This window comes from Anabrus simplex, chromosome 1, assembly GCF_040414725.1.
Source record: "Anabrus simplex isolate iqAnaSimp1 chromosome 1, ASM4041472v1, whole genome shotgun sequence".
NCBI classification, from domain to species: Eukaryota; Metazoa; Arthropoda; class Insecta; order Orthoptera; family Tettigoniidae; genus Anabrus; species Anabrus simplex.
In genome coordinates, this window is record NC_090265.1 from 1,727,306,418 (window position 1) to 1,727,323,679 (window position 17,262).

General features: G+C 40.7%; 1 pseudogene; it reads left to right on the plus strand.

The window, feature by feature from the left end:
- Window positions 1–503: 503 nt before the first annotated feature.
- Window positions 504–17,262, plus strand: part of LOC137498898 (NADH-ubiquinone oxidoreductase chain 5-like) — a 67,946-nt pseudogene continuing 51,187 nt past the window's right edge.

Sequence of the window (17,262 nt, forward strand, 5' to 3'; positions counted from 1 at the left end):
TAGTACGCGGAATAAATAACATTATTAGCTTTTCATTCCAAACTATAGAATGTTTTAAACTGATATAGTAACAGAAGGTCTACAATTTGCTTCCATGAAGCGAGTCTATACCTTTGTACAACTCTATTTCCTGTAACGTAATTTTTGATGACGGTGCTGCTATCTATTCAGCAACTGTAGCATTAGGTGACTTCACACGATGCATAGCTTTAAGAAGCAGATTTTCATCAGTTACACGTCGTAGTTCAGGTTTGTTTTGACGATAAGCATTGCCATGCTCTTTGCTGGCAGCATCTAACATATTAATAACAGGATCACCACGTGCCAACCGTACGTCAATTCGAGTTCCAGGGTCACAGTACTGGTAACTAGGAAAATGATGCTCAAAGGGAAGAATATCTGTCACCTTATTGATGAGTTCATGCCCAGCATGCCTCCCCACCTTTCTCCCAGCACGTTTCTTCACCTTTTTCTGCGACAGACTGCATACACTTTTCGTAGCCATGATAAGTGTTCATAAGCGAAGTCAACTATTAGTTTTAGGCCGGTGATACAGTTTAATGAGTTGACATGCACAGCACTGTCTCACTGAAGATCTGTCAGCTAAACTCACTTGTTCAAGATGTAAAATACAAGTTTGAAGCTCTGACAAAACAGGATTTTGAGTACACTCACGCGGCACCTAATCCCAGATCTTCTTTACTGCATTCGCAGCTACATTGACCAAAAATGCCTTTGTAAATGCATTCACCTCTCCTTCAGTAAAGGTGTTTAGTTCCTTTTTACAAACATAAATCTTTACGGTTGCCTTTTCAACTGCGTCACACTTAGTATCAGATAGAAATGACATGATGTCTTTACTCTACAAATGTTTCTTTCATACCGTTGTCATTTGGACACTGCAATTTATATATGTTGTTCACCTTGCGGCATGCACTGCGACACAACCATTCAAAGACCATGTACACTATGCTCCTTGTGAATAATTTTAAATGATGGACATCCTAATTCATGCATGTAGATAATTTCACATGTTGTTGGTAGCTACTCACGCAACCATTCCTTCTTTTCACAACACTTCAAAAATCAAAATCCGCTCTTGACAAATTAGCGTTTATGATCATAGGTAGAAAGCGATCAGGTATTCCTTTTACTTCCCACTGCAGACCTACATATTTTTCTATACATTGTGTCTGCTTTTTATCTTTATCTGTTTGCAAACAGTAAGGGAATTGTGGGCTAAATACTAAACTGACGAGTTTTGGCGCCTACAACACACTGCAAACACAGACACCTCTTTGAACACAAAATTATTGCCGTTCAATTTAAAGCCTTGTACATCAACTATTAATGTTTTCATCATGATAAAAAATAAAGCGCTCTAATCTCCATCACAGTATCTTAAAGACTAAAGAAAATATTCTCACTTACAGTATATATAAAGGCTTGAGTTTACTAGAGAGTGAACTTGATAACGAACAAGTCTAAACATGCATAACCATGTCAACGTGATCGCTGCATGTTAAAACAGTGTGACTTTGGTACGGAACATGCTCAGTAGCGCTATTATAGAACTACACGTAAAGTATGTACGATGTGTTTGATTCTCAGCTCTTTTACGAAATTTGAAAAGTGGTACAAGACCTGAAACAGTCAACTCTGGCACAGGTGCTCAACTAAGTAGAGATGCGTTTTAGTAGGAGGAAGAAGAAGAGTAGGAGGGTCGATGGTTATTTGCCCGTCGGATGGAGACGTAAAACCTTGAGCAGACCTCTTGATGCTATTCGACAGGAGAAGGCTAGGTGCCACGACCGGGTTTACCCTCTCCCTTCCTGTTATCATACATCATGTCATTTATCTCATATTATTATCTTCCCTGATTATGTTGACGTCAAGAAGGGCATCCGATTATAAAAATCGATCTTGACAGGTCCAACCCTGGTCCCGTTTCTCTACGGTGCCGTCTATAAGGTGAGGTGAACCTGCAAAGTTTGTGATGGAAGGTCAGCCTCTCAACCGTCTGAGCCATTCAGCCTGGTAGGGTAAGGTAGGTAGTGGTATACGATTTTTAATTACTAGATTGTGTGCCCAAAAAAGCCTTGATTAAATTCCAATCCTCTCCGCAGTGCTCATATGGAGTGAGGCATATAACGCTGTTGATGGTTATTTGTCCGTCGGATGGACGTAAAACGTTGAACAGATCTGTCGATGCTATTGTCCGACACCGTAGAGAAACGGGACCATGAGATGGACTCACGTTACGTTATAACGTCATGCATCCTTAGCCAGCAGTCCACATTTCAAATCACCTACCCCGTGACGTCACAGCTCTATCAGGAGAAGGCCTGAGCGTTCTGTTATGTAAAGATAAGCATGCATTTTTAATCGCCAGTGCTTATTGCGTCACAGCTTCGTCACTACACCAAAGGGGAGAGGTGCAAAGAGCCTGTGAGTGCCTGAGTAATCCGTTTTAGAGTAACAAACGCGCCGTCAGAGTGTACCTCAAGCTGATGTACATGTGCACTAGACATTCCCCCTGTTTATGTCTCTAGCGGGATCTAATAGTCATATGTTTACAGTAGCACACGAAGTCACGGCGAGAGTACACTGTTATGTCTCTAGCGGAATCTGATAGTCTTTTGATTGCAGTAACTCACGAAGTCGCCGCGAGAATGCACTGTTATGTCTGTAACGCGATCTGAAACTCATTTGTCACGCTGTGGCGTCACAGCTCTGTCAGTAGAAGACCTGCGTGTTCGGTTATATAAAGATAAGCATGCATTTTTAAATTGCGCGCGCCTATAGCGTACGTCACAGCACCGCCACTACTCCAAGGGGGAGACGATAAATAGCGTGTGTGAGGTTAGGTCTTCGTTCGTGGCCAAGGTTAGGTTAACACACGTGTTAACCACACCTAAAAGTAACCTCGCTAGTTTGGCTCCTCCAAGGGGAACCCGTCTGAGGTAAGGTTGGCGTTCCTCGTAGCGAGGTTAGGTTAACACGACATAACCTCAACTACCAGTCACCCAACCGATCGGACTTCTCCAAGGGGAGCCTGTGTGTGAGTTTAGGTTAGCGTTCGAGCGCAAGGTTAGTTTAAAACGTCATAATGACGTCTTAAACTTATCTGCAGGTCACCTAACCGATTTGTGGCTGTCCGTTTCGGCTCCTCCAAAGTATCCCGTGAGGTTAGCATTGCCCTCGCACGTATTGGTATGACGTCATTACCTCACCTAGCGATCAAAAATACCCCAGGTTACCCAGCGAGGTTATCATTGCCTTCGTACGTATGCGTATGATGTCATAACCTCACTAGGTGTCAAAATGCACCCCCAGATCATTCCCTGACCAATTAGGCCCCTCTAATAGAGTCTGTGAGGTTAGGCTTGATGTCGTACGCAAGGTTATAACGTTATTCTGCGTTGAATGGTCTAGAACCTACATAGTCTTACTACTCAACTAGGGTTCAATGAACTCGTGGGAAAATGCTGATTCAGCACCGAATGTTTTAGAATATACATTGCTCACACTACTTGTAATGTATAATACATGAACTACATACTACCGACTTGAAAAGTGTATATATTTATATCTTGAACTATTCTTCAAAGTACCGGTACTTCAAACTCGCCTGTTTGTTCTTCGTCCGCAGCCGCCGTAAATAAACCTCTGGTATTCACCGATGTTCTTGGCGAAGTAGAAGCCCACACACTTCCCAGTCACAGGGAGAAGATCACAGATATTAGCCAGTAGAATTGCAGAATGTGCAAAGATCATATTATACTTGTCTAGTTGTCAGTGATTCAGAAGGAGAGTTGAAAGCATCAAGAGCAATTGAAATTTTCAGGACACTGCGCACTTCCGAGAGTGCGAATTTCTATATACTGTAGGTATTGCAGTGAAAGTGGAAGCTTTGATCAAGCTGTGATCCCTGCCGACCGTACACCTTCACTTACCCCTTTCAGTTTTGACTGGCAATACACATTCACTGGGGACAGTGAACGGTGACTGCATTCCTTCAGCACTTTCAGGCAGGCGATGTGAACAGAAGTACTACAGCAATAACATATAATCATCTGGCTGTATCTTATTTTTTAATATTAAACAACTCAGAATTGAAATGAAGAACAGTGAAAAGCTGCTAGTATTGTCCCACTGAAGCACTTGTTTTTATTTATCTGGGCACTTCCTGGCCAGTGACACGTCTCATCGATTTAACACGTCAGGGGTACTTAGCCTCTCTACGGGAATGTGCTCCCCTCCCAGCAGGGGCGTTATTTCGTATCACATTTTTGGCCTAACAACAATTTTATCTCTTAAATTTAGGGATATTTAATTTGTGTGACGATATTTCATGATTTTTGCTTTTAAAACGAAAATATTTGGAAATTGTGACAATATTTCATGATATTTAAGGATGAAGAGAAAAGGTTTTCAGGGGCGTATGCAGACATTATTTTCGGAGAGGAGATATTAAATATAAAAATTTGAGGACTTTATTTTGCGTGCATATTGTGAAATTTTTAAATTTAACTGAAACTTTCAAAATAATACAATTATTTAATTGACACATTTGAATTCATGTTGATTACAATAGCAGACGACCCCTGGCCAGCTCATGGATTAAATTTTCTACGGCCTCATGTTCTTCTTTGTGTAAATACAAAAGAGCTGACACATTCAATCTTTCCTCTTCAGTCATATTCTGCAAATGACCTTCTAAATATTTCAGGAATGAAAAAGAGCATTCTGGTGTGGCAGTGGTTACTGGTAAGAGACCAAACAGTTCCAGTAATCGATGTATTGTTGGGAAAATATCACTGTCGGAGACTGTTAAGTGCGGAGATGAAGTCCATTGGTTCCGAAGGTAAATTGGAAGCATCAGATACGTACGCAGTTCAAATTAAAAGCAAAACAATGAGTAACCTTAAATATTCATTTACATGGCTGCCACAAGTTCTCGACTTCTAAATTTCTAGGGGTTATTTATCGCACTAATCACCCCGCCCATCCCCCTGTGTACGCCCGTGAAGGTATTTGTTAAGTACATTCATTATTTAAGAGTAATGGACGAAAATAGTAATATTTGTTGTTTCAAGACTGGCAAAGAGGGAAGAAAGTATGTTCAACCATGAGGGCGAGTTTCTACATAAATTATTGCAAATCATTGTTTTGTGATAGACTTAGAGGATGGCTGCCCAGTTTTATTTCCTCTTAAAACAATAATCGCCACCACCTCCACCATATGGCAATTTTACTGATAAACGATTTTTCTATCAGTCATTAATATACTGAATGCACGTAATATTGTTGCTACATTTACAACAGGAGTAATCGTGATACTAGCCGTAGAAAATTTTGGCATTTGGAACTTCCTTAATTAAAAAGTAATTTCTACTTTAGTAGAGAAGAATGCTATGGACCATCTGCTAACTCTGAGGTTGAAATGGGTCCTGGTTTTTCAGATAGCACGCGGCTGTGAGCTTGCATCCGGGAGATAGTGGGTTCGAACCCCACTGTCGGCAGCCCTGAAGATGGTTTTCCGTGGTTTCCCATTTTCTTGCCAGGCAAATGCTCGGGCTGTACCTTAATTAAGGCCACCGCTGCTTCCTTTCAGTTCCTAGGCCTTTCCTATCCCTTCATCGCCATAATACCTATCTGTGTAGGTGCGACGTAAAGCCACCACGACCGAGCTCGATAGCTGCAGTCACTTAAGTGCGACCAGTATCCAGTAATCGGGAGATAGTGGGTTCGAACCCCCCACTGTCAGCAGCCCTGAAGATGGTTTTCCGTGGTTTCCCATTTTCACACCAGGCAAATGCTGGGGCTGTACCTTAATTAAGGCCACGGCCACTTCCTTCCCATTCCTAGGCCTTTCCTCTCCCATCGTCGCCAAAGACCTATCTGTGTCGGTGCGACGTAAAGCAAATAGCAAAAGAGCCACCACGAAAAAATTCAGATAGTTTAAAAGGCTTGTAGAATTATCTATCAATGTTTTTATTGATGAAAGTAATATTTCTTATCTGCTGTAGTCAACAAAAGCAAGAAGAAAACCGATGTCTTCGAGTAGCCCAATGTTACTGTCCTTTGTCAGCAGTTCTGAGAGATTTCCTATTTAATAAGCAATTAGCTAACCTTTAACTACATCAACTACACGCCTAGTTTCCGGTAATCTGTGGTAGTACAGTTAAACAACAAACAGTACTAAGTTATCGATAGATCTCTGTTCTGTGTTCATCGTGGTTTCCTGTCTCAAAAATTCTGTCGATGGATACTGTATGTTGGATGCTACGCCTTAAGGTGGGTCCGCACTTGTTTCATATCACCATATATGTATCATGATCGGCCCCTGATACGTCAAGCGTACGTAGAGTCATTCTTTACGGGCGCGCACCTGCGTGCAATATCTCTACCCTACGCTTCTCTATACGTCAAATGCGATGAAGCGATTTTGAGAAATCTTAACGAATCGTACGATTCTGGTTAAAAATATAGCTATTTTTCATTCGCGAATTAAAGCGATAAAGACAATTTAAAGCTAAATCTACTTATTTTGCGATAAGTGCGAAATTCCAGTGAAATTCAAAGAAAATAATGAGCTTGAAATGTTATTCAAAACGTTACGCGTGTCACGATAAATGGAAGAGAGAAGTAATTCTCAATACCCGCTCCCTTAATCCCTACACCATGAATATGTCACTTTCATTGTATCCGGAGCCTGAGTTGAGTAGCCTGGCTGAGTGCTTCAGACGGTTGAGGTGCTGGTCCTCTGACTCCCACTGGGCAGGTTCGATCCTTCGTCAGTTCATTGCTACTTGAAGGTGCTAAAATACGTGAGCCTCTTGTCTGTAGATTTACTAGCACGTAAAAGATCCCTTGCGGGGCAAAATTCCGGCACCTCGGTGACTCCGAAAACCGTAAAAGTGGTTAGTCGGGACGTAAAGCCATTATTATTATTATTATTATTATTATTATTATTATTATTATTATTATTATTATTATTATTATTTGTTGAGTAGATGGGGAAGTATGTTTGAAGCTACCTCTTACATACGTTCAAATTTAAATATCCTCCACTCATTTTTCAAACCATCGTTACTAACAGTAGCGGCGATTAGGGAGGGCGAGGGTGGGAAGTGGGCCCCCCTATTTTGTGGAGAAAACTTTGCATTTGTATTCCATTTTAGCTGGATGAAACAAGGAATTATAGGAATTATTAAAACAAGCAATTTGTACAAGCCCTGTTGTTTTATCAGCTAATTATTTGCTTTAATTAATAACGAAACTATTAGCGGAAATACGCAACAAAGTCGTTCACGCGGTTAACCGACTTGTATAGCCCCAGTGGAGACTTATTATGTGCTGTGAGGAAGGGTACGCGCGCATTCGTTAGTCTAGCAGTCTCTTTAGTGTCTGTTAGTTTTGTTAGTTTTTAGTCAAATACTAACATACATACATACATTATCATTATAGACTGTTATGCCTTTCAGCGTTCAGTATGCAAGCCTCTGAGAATTTACTAAACGTCGCCACAATCCTCATTTAGTTCTATACCTCTTAAATCGTTAGAAACCGAGTCTAACCATCGTCGTCTTGGTCTCCCTCTACTTCTCTTACCCGCCATAGCAATGTCCATTATTCTCCTAGGTAACCTATCCTCCTCCATTCGCCTCACATGACGCCACCACCGAAGCCGGTTAATGCGCACAGCTTCATCCATAGAGTTCATTCCTAAATTAGCCTTTATCTCCTCATTCCGAGTACCCTCCTGCCATTGTTCCCACCTGATTGTACCAGCAATCATTCTTGCTACTTTCATGTCTGTTACTTCTAACTTATGAATAAGATATCCTGAGTCCACCCAGTTTTCGCTCCAGTAAAGCAAAGTTGGTCTGAAAACAGACCGATGTAAAGATAGTTTAATCTGGGAGCTGACTTCCTTCTTACAGAATACTGCTGATAGCAACTGTGAACTCACTGCATTAGCTTTATTACACCTTGATTCAATCTAACTTACTATATTACCATCCTGGGAGAACACACAACCTAAATACTTGAAATTATTGACCTGTTCTAGCTTTGTATCACCAATCTGACATTCAATTCTGTTGAATTTCTTACCTACTGACATCAATTTATTCTTCGAGAGGCTAATTTTCATACCATACTCATTGCACCTATTTTCAAGTTCCAAGATATTAGACTACAGGCTATCGGCACAGTCTACCATTAAGACAAAATCGTCAGCATAGGCCAAACTGCTTACTACATTTCCACCTAACTGAATCCCTCCCTGCCATTTTATACCTTTCAGCAGATGATCCATGTAAACTACAAACAGCAAAGGTGAAAGGTTACAGCCTTGTCTAACCCCTGTAAATAAGCTGAATCAAGAACTCATTCTACCATCAATTCTCACTGAAGCCCAATTGTCAACATAAATGCCTTTGATTGATTTTAATAATCTACCTTTAATTTCATAGTCCCCCAGTATAGTGAACATCTTTTCCCACGGTACCCAGTCATATGCTTTCTCTAGATCTACGAAACATAAACACAACTGCCTATTCCTCTCGTAGCATTTTTCAATGACCTGGCTCATACTGAAAATCTGATCCTGACAGCCTCTCTGTGGTCTGAAGCCACACTGGTTTCCATCCAACTTCCTCTCAACGACTGATCGCACCCTCCCTTCCAAGATGCCAGTGAATACTTTGCCTGGTATACTAATCAATGAGATACCTCGATAGTTGTTGCTATCTTTTCTGTTCCCTTGCTTATAGATAAGTGTAATTACTGCTTTTGTCCAATCTGAAGGTACCTTACCAACACTCCACACTAATTTTACTACTCTATGAAGCCATTTCATCCCTGCCTTCCCACTATACTTCACCATTTCAGGTCTAATTTCATCTATTCCTGCTGCCTTATGACAATGGAGTTTATTTACCATCCTTTCCACTTCCTCAAGCATAATTTCACCAACACCATTTTCCTCCTCCCCATGAGCTTGGCTGTTTGCAACACCACCAAGATTATTTCTTTTTACATTGAGAAGATGTTCAAAATATTCCCTCCACCTCTCCAGTGATTCCCTGGGATCTATTATGAGTTCACCTGAATTACTCAAAACACTGTTCATTTCCTTAAACAACTATTTGTTTCGCTCTGTTTCTTTCATCTACGTACAAATCCCTGTCTACCTCGGCCCTTGTTTGGAGCCATTTCTGATAAGCCTTCTTTTTACGTTTACAGGCTGCTCTCACTTCATCATTCCACCAAGATGTTTGCCTTTTCCCATCTTTACACACAGTTGTTCCTAGGCATTCCCTTGCTGTTTCCACTACAGCATCCCTGTATGCCACCCATTCACTTTCTATATCCTGAACCTGCTTACTGTCTACTGTTCGAAACTTCTCACTAATCATATCCATGTACTTCTGTCTAATTTCCTCGTCCTGGAGATTTTCTACCCTTATTCGTTTGCAGACAGATTTCACTTTCTCTACCCTAGGCCTAGAGATACTTAGTTCACTACAGATCAGATAGTGGTCTGTATCATCGAAAATTCTGCGAAAAACTCGTACATTCCTAACAGATTTCCTGAATTCGAAGTCTGTTAAGATATAGTCTATTATGGATCTAGTACCCCTAGCCTCCCATGTGTAGCGGTGAATAGCCTTATTTTTGAAGAATGTATTCGTAACAGCTAAACCCATATTAGCACAGAAGTCCAGCAAACGCTTCCCATTCCCATTAGCTTCCATATATTCCCCACATTTACCAATCACCCTTTCGTATCCTTCAGTCAAATACTAAATGATTTTTAATTATATAATCATTTAATTATAATACATGTGTAATATTGTTCCTCTCGTGAAAGTATTATTGTATAGTATTGAATCAAAATCTTAAATAAATATTATCAACACAGTTTTGTTAGGCTGAGAATCTTTACCTCTCTGTCGAAATTCCATTTAGTAGCTTTCTGTTCCAGTTTTAATGTATAACGTATATACACCCCCCCCCCTCTATATCCCACAAACTGGGGTACTTTGTTGTCTTTACATTTTTTGCCCCCCTACTTCTAATTCCCAATCGCCGCTACTTGTTACTAAAATCTGTTCCCGTCGTGAATTGCTTGGCAATAATGGAAGATACCAGATTTTACAACTTAGTAAAGCCCCAAGCAAAATTTGTTTTAGAAAATTGTAAGTTTATTATGGATATTGTTTATGAACCAGGTACCGGGCGAGTTGGCCGTGCGCGTAGAGGCGCGCGGCTGTGAGCTTGCATCCGGGAGATAGTAGGTTCGAATCCCACTATCGGCAGCCCTGAAGATGGTTTTCCGTGGTTTCCCATTTTCACACCAGGCAAATGCTGGGGCTGTACCTTAATTAAGGCCACGGCCGCTTCCTTCCAACTCCTAGGCCTTTCCTATCCCATCGTCGCCATAAGACCTATCTGTGTCGGTGCGACGTAAAGCCCCTAGCAAAAAAAAAAAAAAATATGAACCAGAAGGTTTTAATTTATCCATATTCTCACTTGTTGGTTTCAAAAATAACGGAACTGAAGGTTAGGATCACTGAAATTGCTTCCGGTCATTTTGGTGAACTAGATGGGTTCAGTGACGCGTTAATAAGTGTACCGACTCTCCTCTTGCCATAGCTTAGTGTCTTAGTGGTAAACAGAATTGCGAACACATGTCCCCAAGACATGCTAAGATGTTACGTTAAATTTTGATTAATTGACTTCGATTCAATCAAATATACAAATGTTCCGGCAATATGTGAAAAAGTTTAAAAACATTGTCTGGCATTAAAATGTAGAATCAGTCTGATATTATTCCGGGGGACTTCGGTTTTAAAGGTATTCTGATAAACCAAGTTGAAAAAAATACTGGTCAGCAAGTTGAAGTAATTCAGTCACTGCAAGCATTGAAATTAATGCACTGAAATTGCAAATTCTGTTTTTAAACGTGTTTGGGTTGCCTGTTAATCTGTTGATGCAGGGAGATTTTTAGTAGTATAATTTGATTGTCAAAGACCGGAGGCGACTAATGAACCAGGAAATGGGTAGAACGGCCCATTGGCAATGTTAATGTAATGTGTTATGCAATCTTAATCAGGAATATAATAATATTGGATGTTTATTAGTAATTTATACATCTACAATTCATATAAATAATTAATAACAGCCATAATAAAACCTCTAATTACTCATTAAAGGGAAATTATAGCGATAGCGCGGGTAACGTTCCCGCGAAATCGTACAGTAGGTGATGTGAAGAATTCCTGCCTCTGCCTCTACAGCTTCACACCGACTTTGTTTAGATTGTAATCAAACTTTGTTGGAAGGGATTCAGACCGATCAACACAAAAAATGCAAGAATTAAGTTGTTACCAACAGTAGGCCGTGGTGTGGTCCTAAGGGATCCTCGTCATATTTATTCCTTCTAATCAACGTTAACACAGTAGATATTCGAACTGACTGGAATTGAAGCCGCCACAGGTCACGGTTACTAAGTTACGAGATAATAAAAGGAAACTTCTTAACTTTTCGAAATGGGCAGTTAACACTTTGTTTTTCTGTACACAACCTCTTCCCCGATATAAATGAAACGCATTTGATTATGCTGACTGCATGTGCATACAATAGATAAATTCCACAAGAAAAACAAAATATTATATTCTGCCAATACTTGTTGTTGAAAAACCAACAGATTCGATATTGTGATTGTTCATTCTTCACTCAAATCGAAAGTTTCCAATTTAATTTGTGTCTACTTATTATGTAAGGGCTGCCTGGCCGAGGCGGTAAAGGCGTGCTCGGTTCGCCCGGAAGGATGTGAGTTCGAATCCCCGTCAGGAAGTCGTAAAATTTAAGAAACAAGATACCCACTTCCGGAGGTGAATATGGCCCTGAGGTTCACTCAGCCTACGCCAAAAATGATTACCAGGTTAATTCCTGGGGGCAAAGGCGGTCGGGCGTAAAACTAACCACTCTACCCCATCACGTGCCGAGTTTAACAATGGTGGAAGCCTTTACCTTCCACTCCTCCAAGGGCCTTCATGGCCTGTACGGAGATTACTTTGCTTTGCTACTGATTATGTCCCGATTGAGATTGTAGCCTCGTTGACTAAGACTTGGTTCACACCATCGCTCAGCTCGCCTGACGCGTGTCCATATATGATATTCTACTGCCGATCCTCATGGATTTCATTGGGACATGTCGTGTGGTTGAGAACTTATAGGACCTGCTTGGATTGGGGCACCTTGCTGCCAGCTTGCATTCGAGAGATAGAAGGGTTCGAACCCCACTGCCACAGCCCTGTTGAAGGTTTCGCGTGGTTATCCATTTGCACTTCAGGCGAAGGCTCTACCATAATTAAGGCAACGGTCGCTTCTTTCCTATTCCTAGCCCTTTCTTACTCCATCGTCTCCATAAAACCTATTTGTATCGGTGTGACGTAAAGGGATAAAAAGAAAGGGTATGACAAAACTCGCCTGAGGACGTGTCGGTGGAATTTCTGGGACCAAAATTATTGACCTCATTCATTCAGATAAAAATAACAAAACTTTGAAATTACCGCTGAATTGTCAAATCGTCGTGGTTTCTTGTAATTGGTTATGTATAGTGCTATCCGTAACTGGCCATTTGCTCAGCAGATGTTACTTTACGATTACGTCTTGTCACTGATTGTTATCAGCATTCACCTACGCTTCAAACTGGTGAAAACATTTACTAAGACCATAGCGTAGTGCAGTGAAATTGTCAGGACTGAATGAAGTGTGGCAGGTCATATATTATACGAAACGTTTTCGACGGTATATTTTTCTTTTTACATCAATGGTGTTGTGCACCATCTCGGTTCATCATGTTTCTTTTTGTTAGTTGTTTTACGTCGCACCGACACAGATAGGTCTTACGGCGACGATGGGACAGGAAAGGGCTAGGAGTGGGAAGGAAGCGGCCGTGGCCTTAATTAAGGTACAGCCCCAGAATTTGCCTGGTGTGAAAATGGGAAACCACGGAAAACCATTCTCAGGGCTGCCGACAGTGCATCATGTTTCAATAGTCAATAACTCAACCCCGACATCCTCAAGCAGCCAACTGCTTTGGCTGTATATGGGTGGTAGGCCTTCAGAGGAGGAAATGCCACTGAAATCTATAGGATAGAGTCTGTACTGCAGGTTAGAGATGCCTTAATACAAAACCTAGCAGTAGATGTACGGACACGTCACATTGTATTCCTCTATCTCGATGTGCAAGAAAGAAGGCCTTTTGGGCGAGAAGAGTTACGTTGACAAGACAACATCAACTTAGATATGAGAAAAGCAAAATTGCTGCTTGAGGATGTCGGGGTTGAGTTATTGACTGTATTGAACCATGATGAACCGAGATGGTGCACAACACCATCGATGTATAAATAAAAATATAGCGTCGAAAAAGTTTCGTATAATCCTCACCTCCATGACTTCACTTAGAAGAAGGAAAAGAATAAATTCCTACCTGTGGTCAAACATGAACCACTGATGTTATCTCGAATTATCCAGACGTTCGAAAGACCGCTGGTGGTTTGTAAAATTTTGGCGAACACGAAGACAACGGTTCTTCCTCATCCACCCTATTCAATTGACATAGCTCCAGCAGACTTCTTCCTATTCCACAAATATAAATAATCACTGTGAAAGGAAGGGCTGAAGAGATCGAACTTAAATCGTGGGCAAAACTACTCGCGATCCCAAGACTGCTACCATAAGTGGAACTGGCGTTGGAAGCATGGCATGAATACGGAAGCGGAGTGCAACAAACTCCACATTATCTGGTTTGTGGATTACCCGTACATAGTTCGGCGATTTAAACAATAAAAGCCAAGAATAAAATACTATATTATTCTTCTCCTTCTTCTTTTTAAGGAGGTCAGAGTCACGACATTCTTCTGAAGGTAAAATGAGAAACGAGAGAAAATATTTCAGGGACGACCGACGATGGGAAGGGTGCTCGTAGCTTAAAACGTGAGTCACATAGGGTTTTCTAAACGGGAACATTTGTTCTAATAATAACAGGATATAGGAATGGAAAAATGAAAAAAATGAATGCCCCTCAAGCACGTTACGGTGACATTGGCTGAAACACACGGTACGTTTGTGTTTCATGCTCATTTCTCGGCGTGGCTCTCAAACCCGACCAAGCCGCATGCAACACCGCCTCGTACAGCCGTTTGAATCTGATCGACCGGGCGAGTTGGCCGTGCGGTTAGAGGCGCGCGGCTGTGAGTTTGCATCCGGGAGATAGTGGGCTCGAATCCCATTGTCGGCAGCCCTGAAGAGGGTTTTCCGTGGTTTCCCATTTTCACACTAGGCAAATGCTGGGGCTGTACCTTAATTAAGGCCACGGCCGCTTCCTTCCAACTCCTAGGTCTTTCCTATTCCGTCGTCGCCATAAGATCTATCTGTGTCGGTGCGACGTAAGGGCACTAGCAAAAACAGCGATCTGATCGGCTAACTTCAACAGCTGATAAAATGGCAAGGACGCGAGATATTGATGGAATATTTTAAAAAATTACTTATCAGTATGACCAACGCTGTAACGCCCATGTTTCCGACCATTTCGTATATTTGACAAACCATTTCCGTACGAGCTAAACATAGTTCATTTCCAAGCGACAGTAAAAGATTCAAGTTGTATTTTTGGATGGTTCACTTCAGACACCTTGTTCTGTGTGGATACGAAGTGAACGCATAACCTAATATTAAATATAACCAGGAGGAGTGCATTTTAACCGCAGATCTCCATGAGAGCTTTTAAAATGTAGCACCTGTTGAGCGCGTATACACCAAAATAATAAAAAATAAATAAATGAATTGGAAAATATATCAATGTAGCGGCAGCTTCACATTTAGGCTGGAAAATGAGACGGTTAACTTATCAAAATAATCAAAATCAAACCATACGCGAAGTAAACATATCTTACACGTTTAACAAACGACAACTACGGAAAGACGTGGAAGGTGAAAGGAGCCCTATTGAGGTCCGTGGGAAAGTATAGCGTTATGGGGAAGAAAAGGTTCACGATAGTCACCCTCAAACTACTAATTATTAACAAAAGAAAATGTTTACAAAATCAAAACAAAACAGGCAAATGACAATAGTAGGTGGCAATTCAGAGCACTAAATGAAAGTATTTAAATGCACTTAAACAAAGTAAATAATAGGTGGAAAATGAAGGAAATTGAAATGTTAATAAACATGAAATAATTTTAACTTTAAAGAAAATAAAATGTTAACGGACAAAAGTGCTGAAAGCGGGAATCTAGAGGAAACTGCGACACGCAAAATTTAAATAGTGAAAAATTACGTTAAATGAGCAAATGCCGAAACTCAAGAATGAATTAAATCAAATCAAACACAATAGATTTAGTGCTTACTAAGAGAGACCGGGACCCCGGACGGGGATAGACCCCGAGCGCTTGCGATCGCTAGGTCGGTCAGGTGGAAAAAACACGGACAAATTGCATTCCTCTCACGAAGCCGGTGGCGGCTGGAAATGGACAGATCACAAAGTAACCAATAGAAACACCGAGTTTCCGTGGATTCCCGTTTTCGCCAATTGGAAAGGTCGTTATTCCGACCAATAAAAGTATATTTCCTTATATGAGCAAATTCAAGACTGCTGATGTAATTAGAATTACATCACCTATTTCCTCCAAGTGCTAATACATACTGTCCCAAAAGTTATGTACCGCACGCGTTTTACCAAAAGCACAATTTTACAAATTCTCTTACATTTCCTAACATATAATTTTCTTCAAGTTACATTCAACAATTTCTTTTTCAGAGTCCAGAGCCCATATTCTTCATAGGCCTAAAATTGATAATTTTAAGTATTACACACAATTGCTTTTTTGTCAAACAGATTAAAATGACGATATATTTTGTCCTTCTTAATGTCTTTTTCTTGATTTTTTCCGGAATGCATAAGACAAATACTTACAATAGTTTTTTAAAACCCAAAACAAAATTCTGCTGTCCTCTTTTGATGACGCACAGGTCACATAAAAAGTCATTCACAATGAGTGTTAAGCTGTATCACATCTCCTGTCATGAATGAAAAAGAAAAGATAGACGATCATTTTCCGATACTAAGGTGAACACTATTCATAAGAAATTCAATGTTTATAAGTTAACTTTCTAAATGTTGTTTGTTTCCGGCGAGTTACACGGCGGTGTTACAGATGGCTTTCAAATGTAATCTGTAGCATATTCAGTAAATCGGTAGTTTCCGAGATGAGCGCGTCTATTTTCCGATTATTCGTGCAGCTTCGGTTAATCGAGAGTTGTCTCTATTTTTCAAAGGAGACAAAGCTAACTAGGCTGCAGTAAGCTGGTGACTTCCGGTTCCCTAACAGAGTCCTGCAATGCTTCCAATTAATTGTGTCAGACTCTTCGTCTTTCCTCAAATCTTGTTCTTGCTGACCACGACGGAATTACGTTCGCAAGGCCTAGGAAAGTCCGTGGCCCTTTTCATTCTTTCTCCGATACTGTCATTTTTGAAGTGTTGAACTTCTCTCTAACTAGTTTAACACAGAATGATAGGACGGTTTTACACCCCCTTAAATTATTACCGCTGTAGGTAAGCTCTCTAAAATGTTATTTTCGTAGTTCGTATATGAAATTGCTGATTTTGTCCTCTATGCTCACATTACCCTTACGTCAAGATGGAGCACGGCAAGCCGTCACAGTTTCCATATCTTAAGAATAGGGAAGAGGATGTTGGAATGTAACCAAAGCGCAAGAGTGTCCCTGCCCGCAAAACAGTTCTGCAGTGAGATTTGCATAACTATCAGCGATCTGGATTATCAGAACCCCTGGAATTTATGCAACTCACAGATAAAACTGTAGAGCGTCTTTTTCAAATACGATTGCATTATAACCTACTAGTGCCTAAAATCCTTTCAGTACTTGTGAATGATCTAGACCTCCTCAGTTCATGCCCCTTGTTCAAATAGGATTGCATTATAACCTACTAGTGCCTAAAATACCTTCACTACTTGTGAATGATCTGGACCTCCTCAGTTGATGCGCCTTGTTAAAGATACGATTGAATTATAACCTACTAGTGCCTAAGATACTTTCACTACTTGTGAATGATCTGGGACCTCCTCAGTCCATGCCCCTTGTTCAGATACGATTGAATTATAACCTACTAGTGCCTAAGATACTTTCAGTACTCGTGAATGATCTAGACTTTCTCAGTT